Consider the following 12,563-nt stretch of genomic DNA (forward strand, 5'->3'; position numbering starts at 1 on the left):
AAAAATATATACATTTTTTTTCAGAATTGTCGCTATTTTTTTGTTTATAGCGCAAAAAATAAAAATTGCACAGGTGATCAAATACCACCAAGAGGAAGCCCTATTTATAGGGAAAAAAGGACATCAATTTTATTTAGGTACAGCGTCGCACGACTGTGTAATTACATAGTTACATAGCTTGTTAGGCTGAAAAAAGACATCAGTCCATCCAGTTCAACCTATGATGTGTGTGTGTTTGCTGTTAACCGTACATTGTATACCCCTGTATGTTGTACATTGTATACCCCTGTATGTTGTACATTGTATACCCCTGTATGTTGTACATTGTATACCCCTGTATGTTGTACATTGTATACCCCTGTATGTTGCACATTGTATACCCCTGTATGTTGCACATTGTATACACCTGTATGTTGTACATTGTATACCCCTGTATGTTGCACATTGTATACCCCTGTATGTTGTACATTGTATACCCCTGTATGTTGTACATTGTATACCCCTCTATGTTGTACATTGTATACCCCTGTATGTTGTACATTGTATACCCCTCTATGTTGTACATTGTATACCCCTCTATGTTGTACATTGTATACCCCTCTATGTTGTACATTGTATACCCCTGTATGTTGTACATTGTATACCCCTCTATGTTGTACATTGTATACCCCTGTATGATTTGGTCTTTAAGGTGCCCATCTAATAGTTTTTTGAAACTATCGATGCTCCCTGCTGATACCACTGTTTACAGAAGAGAATTCCACATCCTTACTGCTCTTACAGTGAAGAACCCCTTACGTAATCTAAGGTTAAACCGTTTCTCCTCTAGTTTTAGTGAGTGGCCACGTGTCTTATTGTATTCCCTTTCTCTGAATAGTTTGTTCCTTATGCTAGGGTCGCCAGTACAGTATTTGTACATTGATATCATATCCCCCCTCAATCGTCTCTTCTCCAGAGAGAATAAGTTCACTGCTTGTAGTCTTTCCTCATAGCTGATGCCCTCCATTCCCCTAATTATTTTTGTTGCCCTTCTCTGGACTCTCTCCAGTTCCAGCACATCCTTCCTGAGGACCGGTGCCCAGAACTGGACAGCATACTCCAGATGTGGCCGGACCAGAGTCTTGTAGAGTGAGAGAATAATCTCTTTATTTCTGGAGTGAATCCCCTTTTTTATACATGCCAGTATTCTGTTGGCTTTGCTTGCAGTGGCTTGGCATTGCATGCCACTGCCAAGCCTGTTGTCTACCAGTACCCCCAGGTCCTTTTCAGGTAATTGTCAGGTAAAGTAATGCAGTGCTGAATCGCAAAAAAATGGCCTGGTCAATAAGGGGACAAATCCTTCCGGTGCAGAAGTGGTTAATATAAAAAGCAGGAGTATTGGGAGGATTTATTCCCATCCCCGTCCTTTGAATTTTCCTGCGTAGAAAGTTATTGGAGGCTGCAGAACATCAGAGCCGGTGGCTCCATTCTGGTGCAGTGCAGGCGTATCTGCAAACGGTCAGATTAATATTCTGAGCAGCATGCGAGCCTGCATGGCAGAGTGCTGTGTCCTGACGAGAGGCGGATGGGGTGCGTCTGCTGCTCGCAGCTTTGTCTGCATTGGTATTCCTGACGGGGGGGAAGTTGTATCGGAGTCGTAGGACAGAAGACATCTCCTGAGCAGTGTCCACCTTCCCTCGGGTGATTGGCAGAGAACGGCAAAACATCTTCCCTATCTTGCCAAAGAGATTGTTTTCTAAAAGGAAGGAAGCTTAGAAAGAATTATAGATTGTATCGGCCGCAATACAAGATGCATTAAAGGTTGGCCTGCAGAAGAAAAACGGGGGGGGGGGGGGGGGCGGCTTAATCTAGGTGATTTATTTGCTCAAAGTGACGATACGGTCAATAAGAGTCAATATTGATACAAATAACTTTTTCCGATGGAGCGAGACGCAGCGCTGGTAGAGACTGCCATTTGTTTGGTGAGTCACCGGCTACGTCCTGCCAGAGAGGCGCAGACACAACTTACCCGATGGAAGGGAAAATTCCCTTGCTTTGGGCAGAAGCTGCACTATCGATCTGGAAGATGTTAAATAAATCGCTTGCAAAGTCACCGACACCCTTAACCACTTCTGGACCGGGAAGGTTTTACTCCCCTTAACCTCTTGCCGACCGCCGCACGACTATTTACGTCGGCAGTCAGCCCCTCACAGGCAAAGTGAGGTAATACTACGTCGCTAGCCTGTGAGGCTCTAGGGGACGAGCGCGCACCACCTGGGGCGCGCTCCCGCCCCCACTCGTTCACGGAACCCCCACCCCGCGCGTGTGAGCGGCGGACCCGATGTCCGCCGCTCACTCACGATCGTCCGGTACAGCGTGAGAAAGGCAGGTGGCTAATGTAAACAAAGCCGTCTGTCATTCTCCCCTGAGTAAGTGCAGAGATCATACGATCCTGCACCTGATGTTAACCCCTTCCCAGCCATTGTCATTAGTTCAGTGACAGTGCTTTTAGGGCAGGGGGCAGGGGGTAAGGAATGGATTTTGAGTCCCTGCATAGCAGGGAATAAAAACCATCACTTACCTGAGTAAAAGCACCACACATAGTCCAGTAAAACACTGGCTAGGCACACAGTCAACTCTTTGATCGCCCCTGATGTGAACCCCTTCCCAGCCAGTGTCATTAGTAGGATCATAGATCTCTGCTGTTACAGGAAAAGCCACATCCAATCACAGTTAGAAACACACCCCTAGGGACACACTTAACCCCTCCTTCTCCAATAAAGTTAACCCCTTCCCTACCAGTGTCATTATTACAGTAACAGTGCATATGTATAGCACTGATTACTGTAGAAATGTCACTGATAACCCCAAAAGTGTAAAAAATGTCAGTCAAGGGTCCAATCTGTCCGCCGTAATGTCGCAGTCCCGCAAAAAAAATCGCAGATTTTTTGTGTGGCCACCATAATTTTCCAGCACTGCCTTAACCCTCTTGGGCATGGAGTTCACCAGAGCTTCACAGATTGCCACTGGAGTCCTCTTCCACTCCTCCATGATGACATCACAGAGCTGGTGGATGTTACAGACCTTGCGCTCTTCCACCTTCCGTTTGAGGATGCCCCACAGATGCTCAATAGGGTTTAGGTCTGGAGACATGCTTGGCCAGTCCATCACCTTTACCCTCAGCTTCTTTAGCAAGGCAGTGGTCATCTTGGAGGTGTGTTTGGGGTCGTTATCATGTTGGAATACTGCCCTGCGACCCAGTCTCTGAAGGGAGGGGATCATGCTCTGCTTCAGTATGTCACAGTACATGTTGGCATTCATGGTTCCCTCAATGAACTGTAGCTCCCCAGTGCTGGCAGCACTCATGCAGCCCCAGACCATGACACTCCCACCACCATGCTTGACTGTAGGCAAGACACACTTGTCTTTGTACTCCTCACCTGGTTGCCACCACACATGCTTGACACCATCTGAACCAAATAAGTTTATCTTGGTCTCATCAGACCACAGGAGATGGTTCCAGTAATCCATGTCCTTAGTCTGCTTGTCTTCAGCAAACTGTTTGGGGGCTTTCTTCTGCATAATCTTTAGAAGAGGCTTCCTTCTGGGACGACAGCCGTGCAAACCAATTTAATGCAGTGTGCGGCGTATGGTCTGAGCACTGACAGGTTGACCCCCCACCCCTTCAACCTCTGCAGCAATGCTGGCAGCACTCATATGTCTATTTCCCAAAGACAACCTTTGGATATGACGCTGAGCACGTACACCCAACGTGTTTGGTCGACCATGGCGAGGCCTGTTCTGAATGGAACCTGTCCTGTTATACCGCTGCATGGTCTTTGCCACTGTGCTGCAGCTCAGTTTCAGGGTCTTGGCAATCTTCTTATAGCCTAGACCAGTGATGGCGAACCTTGGCACCCCAGATGTTTTGGAACTACATTTCCCATGATGCTCAACTACACTTCAGAGTGCATGAGCATCATGGGATATGTAATTCCAAAACATCTGGGGTGCCAAGGTTCACCATCACTGGCCTAGACCATCTTTGCGTAGAGCAACAATTCTTTTTTTTTTTATATCCTCAGAGAGTTCTTTGCCATGAGGTGCCATGTTGAACTTCCAGTGACCAGTATGAGAGAGTGAGAGCGATAACACCAAATTTAACACACCTGCTCCCCATTCACAACTGAGACCTGGTAACACTAACGAGTCACAAGAAACCAGGGAGGGAAAATGGCTAATTGGGCCCAATTTGTACATTTTCACTTATGGGTGTACTCACTTTTGTTGCCAGCGGTTTAGACATTAATGGCTGTGTGTTGAGTTTTTTTGAGGGGACAGTAAATTTACACTGTTATACAAGCTGTACACTCACTACTTTACATTGTAGCAAAGTGCCATTTCTTCATTGTTGTCACATGAAAAGATAGAATAAAATATTTACAAAAATGAAATGGGTGTACTCACTTCTGTGAGATAATGTATATCTTGTAGCATGGTGCTCATGAATAGAGAAGAAAAAATCTCAATAGTGTAATAAAGCCTTTTTTTATTTATGGAAAACATTAAAATTTCACTTACAATGTTGTAGGCCACATATTGCATCAGGATAAAACAAAGGTAGACAAGTAGTTCAATCTCTCAGTCCAAATTCGTAACGGGAGGCGAGCATGGAATGCAAACCTCGGCGTGCGTTCCACCGCTGAGCCGGACGTGACGTCCCTGAGGAACCGGAATCTGCATCGACGCGTTTCACCCCTCCCACAGGGCGTTTTCAAACACCAATATTGAGTTGACCCACCCTTTGCAGCTATAACAGCTTCAACTCTTCTGGGAAGGCTGTCCACAAGGTTTACCAGTGTCTCTATGGCAGGGGTCTCAAACTGGTGGCCCTCCAGCTGTTGCAGAACTACAATTCCCATTAAGCATTGCAAGGCTGACAGTTACAAGCATGACTCCCATGGGCAGAGGCATGATGGGACTCGTAGTTCCGCAACAGCTGGAGGGCCGCCAGTTTGAGACCCCTGCCATAGAGACACTGGTAAACCTTGTGGACATATATATTAAAAAAGAATAGCGCAACCATGCAAAAGAAATGACTATCAAATATGGAGACCATCCATAAATAAAAATGGGGATTTAGTTCCACCATATGGCCATATCGTGCTCAAGCCCACCACTGCGTCAAAGTACCCCATTATCGGTGGGTCCTACACTATCCATAAAAAAGGGGTGAATCCAGCCTCTCTTACCCTTGGAGACAACGCTCCTTGCTGGGAAGGTGTGCTAATGCACTGCAGGGGACTCCTCCTATATCTACTTGATAGAGGACACCAATAGAGTACAGGTGTGTGTGGGGGATGGGATGCTCAACCCCATAAGTCTGGTCAGACCGAATACATAATAAACAAGCAAAAAATTGGGGGAGCAGACCCTGAACATGTATATCTAAAGCCGGTGCAGCTATGGACCAAGCAACATGTATATTAAAAAAGAATAGCGCAACCATGCAAAAGAAATGACTATCAAATATGGAGACCATCCATAAATAAAAATGGGGATTTAGTTCCACCATATGGCCATATCGTGCTCAAGCCCACCACTGCGTCAAAGTACCCCATTATCGGTGGGTCCTACACTATCCATAAAAAAGGGGTGAATCCAGCCTCTCTTACCCTTGGAGACAACGCTCCTTGCTGGGAAGGTGTGCTAATGCACTGCAGGGGACTCCTCCTATATCTACTTGATAGAGGACACCAATAGAGTACAGGTGTGTGTGGGGGATGGGATGCTCAACCCCATAAGTCTGGTCAGACCGAATACATAATAAACAAGCAAAAAATTGGGGGAGCAGACCCTGAACATGTATATCTAAAGCCGGTGCAGCTATGGACCAAGCAACATGTATATTAAAAAAGAATAGCGCAACCATGCAAAAGAAATGACTATCAAATATGGAGACCATCCATAAATAAAAATGGGGATTTAGTTCCACCATATGGCCATATCGTGCTCAAGCCCACCACTGCGTCAAAGTACCCCATTATCGGTGGGTCCTACACTATCCATAAAAAAGGGGTGAATCCAGCCTCTCTTACCCTTGGAGACAACGCTCCTTGCTGGGAAGGTGTGCTAATGCACTGCAGGGGACTCCTCCTATATCTACTTGATAGAGGACACCAATAGAGTACAGGTGTGTGTGGGGGATGGGATGCTCAACCCCATAAGTCTGGTCAGACCGAATACATAATAAACAAGCAAAAAATTGGGGGAGCAGACCCTGAACATGTATATCTAAAGCCGGTGCAGCTATGGACCAAGCAACATGTATATTAAAAAAGAATAGCGCAACCATGCAAAAGAAATGACTATCAAATATGGAGACCATCCATAAATAAAAATGGGGATTTAGTTCCACCATATGGCCATATCGTGCTCAAGCCCACCACTGCGTCAAAGTACCCCATTATCGGTGGGTCCTACACTATCCATAAAAAAGGGGTGAATCCAGCCTCTCTTACCCTTGGAGACAACGCTCCTTGCTGGGAAGGTGTGCTAATGCACTGCAGGGGACTCCTCCTATATCTACTTGATAGAGGACACCAATAGAGTACAGGTGTGTGTGGGGGATGGGATGCTCAACCCCATAAGTCTGGTCAGACCGAATACATAATAAACAAGCAAAAAATTGGGGGAGCAGACCCTGAACATGTATATCTAAAGCCGGTGCAGCTATGGACCATCCCCCACACACACCTGTACTCTATTGGTGTCCTCTATCAAGTAGATATAGGAGGAGTCCCCTGCAGTGCATTAGCACACCTTCCCAGCAAGGAGCGTTGTCTCCAAGGGTAAGAGAGGCTGGATTCACCCCTTTTTTATGGATAGTGTAGGACCCACCGATAATGGGGTACTTTGACGCAGTGGTGGGCTTGAGCACGATATGGCCATATGGTGGAACTAAATCCCCATTTTTATTTATGGATGGTCTCCATATTTGATAGTCATTTCTTTTGCATGGTTGCGCTATTCTTTTTTAATATACATGTTGCTTGGTCCATAGCTGCACCGGCTTTAGATATACATGTTCAGGGTCTGCTCCCCCAATTTTTTGCTTGTTTATTATGTATTCGGTCTGACCAGACTTATGGGGTTGAGCATCCCATCCCCCACACACACCTGTACTCTATTGGTGTCCTCTATCAAGTAGATATAGGAGGAGTCCCCTGCAGTGCATTAGCACACCTTCCCAGCAAGGAGCGTTGTCTCCAAGGGTAAGAGAGGCTGGATTCACCCCTTTTTTATGGATAGTGTAGGACCCACCGATAATGGGGTACTTTGACGCAGTGGTGGGCTTGAGCACGATATGGCCATATGGTGGAACTAAATCCCCATTTTTATTTATGGATGGTCTCCATATTTGATAGTCATTTCTTTTGCATGGTTGCGCTATTCTTTTTTAATATACATGTTGCTTGGTCCATAGCTGCACCGGCTTTAGATATACATGTTCAGGGTCTGCTCCCCCAATTTTTTGCTTGTTTATTAAACCTTGTGGACAGCCTTCCCAGAAGAGTTGAAGCTGTTATAGCTATAGTTGAAGTGGGCCAACTCAATATTAGTCTTTGAAAACGCCCTGTGGGAGGGGTGAAACGTGTTGACGCAGATTCCGGTTCCTGAGACCCCTGCTCTATGGTCATGTATTTATTTTTGAAAATTATCTTTATTAAAGTTGTAATCCAATTGAGAACCCCCCCCCCCCCCGTATTTGGATATCCTTTTTTTTTTGTGTGTTTTTTTTTTTTAGGCGTTTTGTACCTTTTTTTTGTTTTTTCCTCCAGGGCTTTCATCCTACACCGACGCGTCATCTCCGGATTTGCATCGGCCTCTCCACCTGCCCCCTGCTGCCTTCCGGGACCTGTGTGTGTCCCAGAAGACAACGGGGCCATTCAGAATCCAATACTGCTGGATGGTAGGACATTCCCAGAAGATACAGTTTACTATGCTTCAGTTATGATGGAACGCAGTGAGTGAGTGTGTTCACTGTGTTCATTTAGAAAAGGAAGGGGCCAGGTAAATGACATATTGATTAGCGTCATCCCCCGCTCTCCATCCTGAAACATCCCCCGCAGCAGCCGAGGGAGGGAAGCCAGCAGCACTGTGGTGGGAGGGGCGCAACACGTGGTGGGGGGGGGGGAGCCTGGGCAGTAGGGGGAATTGTACACCTGGCACAGCCCCTTTGCATGCCTATGGATATCCCATGCTCCCTATCCCCCATCCAAGTTCCTGTTCCAATAAAAACCTGAAAAACCCCTGTTTTCTGAGACAGAAGGACAAAAACATGCGGTGTGCCTGGCTGTGTGTGCTACAAAGGGGGAAATAGGACCGAATGCACCAGCGGCTCTTTAGGGAGTGCGCTACACTTCTATATACAGAGCTTTATATGCTCAATTGATCCAGAGGAAGGCAAAAAAAAAAAAACAATATGCTGGTCCAATAAATGTCCAATATTTTGCAGCGGGAAAAATAAATTCCGGATCCCCCGGAACGAGAGGCAGATTCCCTGGACCAACAGTCTCTGATGTTATTACCTATGAACAGTGGCGGCTGGTGCTCCATGGGCCGGGGGGGGCGGCAGATGGACCACACCACACCCCCCCCCCCGCCGCACCACACCAGCCCAAACACCATACCCCCCTGCACGGTCACCCTCTCACCCTGGACATGTGGAGGGCAGTCGGCAGTCAGCAGTGGCGGTGGCTTCCCCATCGGTCTCCTGCATATCCTCCCTCCTCCTCCTTGGCCAATGGCATAGCTTCTCCTTTCGTCCAATCGGGAAAAGGGTCTCGCTTTCTGATTGGCCAGGAGAAGAATCCGTGTGACAATAGCGAATATTCATTCGCTATTGTCACACAACTGGGTGGGCTCGGGGCGCAGAGCCCACCCGTTTTTGAAGCCTGTTAGAGCCTCTGGCACTAATCATGTGCTTCAAAAAAAAAAAAACCCCATTGGAATCCATGCGTCCGGCGCCCTGCATGTAGATTAGGGGGCCGGATGCATGGATAGGGGGGGCGGCGCCCCTGCGCCTCCAATGGATGGTCCCACCCTGCCTATGAATGCCATTGTAAAGCTAGTTACTGATGTAGAGCCCTGCCATTCGTTACGCTCAATTTTTTTTTTTTTTTTGGCTTTACTGAACCCAGTGGAGTGGTGATTATGGTCAATTGCTCAGTTCAACAACTTGCTGACTGCCCGCCACAGATATACTGCGGCAGGCTGGCTCAGTAGCGCAAATAGCCGTACCTATACGGTGTTCCGCTGGAGCAATCCTGGGGGCGCACACGTGTCCCGGAAGGCTAGCGCATGCCTCTATTGGCCAGTGAGGAAGTTGATTCACGGGACCGGTGGCCGAGATTGCTGCTGGGCACCTGCGGGGGCACGTGTGCGCCCCTATTGGCCAGTGGGGAAGTTGAGTCACGGGGCCGACGGCTGAGATTGCTGCTGGGCACCCGCGATCGCTGTGTTGTAAACACAGCAGCCTGTTGTTCTCTCAGGAATCAGCACAGAGCGCCTGTGATCCTCCTATTTCGGATCACAGGTCTCTGTGTTGATTCCACAAGTCCCTCTCCCTTACAGTTAGAAAGCACCCCCTACGCATGCACTTAACCCTTTGATTGCCCCTGAGTTAACCCCTTCCCTGCCAGTATCATTATTACAGTAACAATGTATACTTTGTAGCACTGATTACTGTAGTAATGTTACTGGTCCCCCCCAAAAGTGTCAAAAATGTCAGTTAGGGGACCGATCTGCAATGTCGCAGTCCTGCTAAAAACCACTGATCGCCGCCATTGCTAGTAAAAAAATAAATAAATACATGAAAATGACATAAATCTTTCCCCTAGTTTGAAGACGCGATAAAAAACGCAATACGCTTATTGAGATTTTTTTTTTACCAAAAATATGTAGCAGAATACAAATTGGCATAAAATTATGAAAACATTTGATTTTTAAATTTTTTTTTTTTTATTGGGAATGTTATATAGCAGGAAGTGAAAAATATTTTTTTTATTTCAGAATTGTCGCTCTTTTTTTTGTTTATAGCGCAAAAAATAAAAAATCACAGAGAAGATCAAATACCACCAAAAGAAAGCGCTATTGTGGGAAAAAAAGGACATAAATTTTATCTGGGTACAGCGTCGCACGACCGCCCAATTGTTGGTTAAAGTAACACAGTGCCGAATCGCAAAAAATGGCCTGGTCATTAAGGAGTTAATACCTTACGGTCCAGAAGTGGTTGATTTAATAAACTTCGGCCAATCCCTGGGAGGCGTCACCCAGTAGGTGGTTGATGAAGGTGATAAATATTTGGGAGGGTTTCCCCAGAGTGTTTTTTGCTCTTCATGGATGGTTCCAGTTCTCCTGGGGCTGCCCCCCTGGGGGGCAGCTAGAGTTTGATTCAAATTTCTGTTTGGGCCTCAGTAGGTGCTAGGCTAAGGGCCTGAAGATGATTGCTAAAGGAATTTTGATGAAGGTGTTGTTCTGGAGTCCTGGTCTGGAGAAGGATCTCCGTCGCTAAAGAGTGTTGTGTAGAAGCTGGGTGGCAGACAGCTCCTAGGACATTGTGAGTAAGATCTGGCTTTGGTACTCTCCAGTGTGCATGCAGCTAGAGGAAAGTGAGTGCCAGAGGTTACTACATAGACTGGGTCTACTCTTCTAGAGACCTATAGTTACTGGCCATTTCCTTCTACCTCCAGTCAAGGCTACTACTACAGGATTTTAGCTAAGAAGTACTGTATGTCCTTCTGTTGATGGAGCAGATTGCTAAAGGACTTTTGCTGAAGGGTGTTGTTTTGGAGTCCTGTCTGGAGAAGGATCTTTTATCTCCCTCGCTGTAGAGTCTTGTGTGGAAGCTGGGTGACAGACAGCTCCTAAGACATTGTGAGTAAGACTTGGCTTTGGAACTCTCCAGTGTGCATGCAGCTAGAGGAAAGTGAGTGCCAAGGGGTTACTGTATGGAGTGGACTGGGTCTGCTCTTATAGAGACCTAGAGTTACTGAACATTTTCTTCTACTTCCAGTCAAAGCTACTACTACAGGATTATTGCTAAGAAGTATGTTTTTCTCTTGATGGAGCAGATTGCTAAAGGACTTTTACTGAAGGGCGTCGTTCTGGAGTCCTGGTCTTGAGAAGGATCTTTTATCTCTCTCACTAAAGAGTGTCATGTGGAACCTGGATCGCTCACTGCACCTAGGACATTGTGAGTAAGACCTGGTCATCTTGAGTAAGGGCAAATGATTCATGGAGCATTTACTTCCTGGAATCTATCTGCCTTTATCTCAAGCATGCATGCAGGATGGTGTGCTTAGCTGAGAAAACCCCTCCTCCACTCCTGAAGACTCCTGGGATGTATGACATCATTTGCCAAGGGCAAAAGCCAGGAAGTAACTGATGTAAAAAAATAAAAAGATTTTAACCACTTAAGGACCGCCCAATAGCAGATTTACTTCTACAGGGCAGCCCTCCTGCGCAGGATCACGTATATATGTGATTTTGAACTTCCACATGTATGGGGCGCGGTCGTTGGGCAGAGATTCAGAACACAGCTCTGCCTATTTAAACAAGGCAGATCTTCATTCTGACAGGGTGGAAATTATCTGTCTTTTTTTGGGACGGTGGGAGTGCCCTGTCATTGGTGTCAGTGGGAGGACTAGTTCTCCATCATTGGCGTTAGTGGGAGGAAGAGTGCCCCGTCATTGGTGTCAATATGAGGAACAGTACCCCATCATTGGAATCAGTGGGAGGAAGAGTGGCCAATCATTGGTATCAGTGAGAGGAATAGTGGCCCATCATTGGCGTCAGAGGGAGGAAGAGTGCCCCATCATTGGTGTCAATGGAAGGAATAGTGCCCCATCATTGGCATCAGTGGAAGGAAAAGTGCCCCATCATTGGTGTCAGTGGGAGGAATAGTGCCCCATCATTGGTGTCAGTGGGAGTAAAAGCGCCCCATCATTGGTATCAGTGGGAGAAAAGTGCCCCATCATTGGTGTCAGTGGGAGGAATAGTGCCCCATCATTGGCGTCAGAGGGCGGAAGAGTGCCCCATCATCGGTATCAGTGGGAGGAATAGTGCCCCATCATTGGCATCAATGGGAAAAATAGTGCCCCATTGTTGATGTCAGTAGCAGGAATATTTCCCTATTGAGTTCAATAGTAAAGTAGCCCAACTGCCCTTACAGTGTATGCCCAGGCATTACCCAATGTAGGATGGAGGACCTGGGATCATCAGTCCGCAGCTTGTAAAAGTTAAACTGTCTCTATTGTTTTCAAAACAAAGTAAACTAAACAGCTTTCTTCAGCCAAATGTAAAAGCAAATCCCAATTCTGGTATACTAAAAACAAAACAATGGCTCACCACCAGTATACTAGTCCCACACTAGGGTTTAGGTTTCCGTCTGTTTCGGGGTGCACAAAGGCTGCAGGAATTCAGCAAACAGCGTCTCCAGACAGTCCATACTTTTTCACAGCTGTGAGCTACAACACGCCACCACTCCTGCTGCTTTCCAAGCCTCCCCTGCAAGTAAGTTA

This window comes from Pelophylax lessonae (genome assembly GCF_965119305.1).
Source record: "Pelophylax lessonae genome assembly, chromosome: 8".
Taxonomy (NCBI): domain Eukaryota; kingdom Metazoa; phylum Chordata; class Amphibia; order Anura; family Ranidae; genus Pelophylax; species Pelophylax lessonae.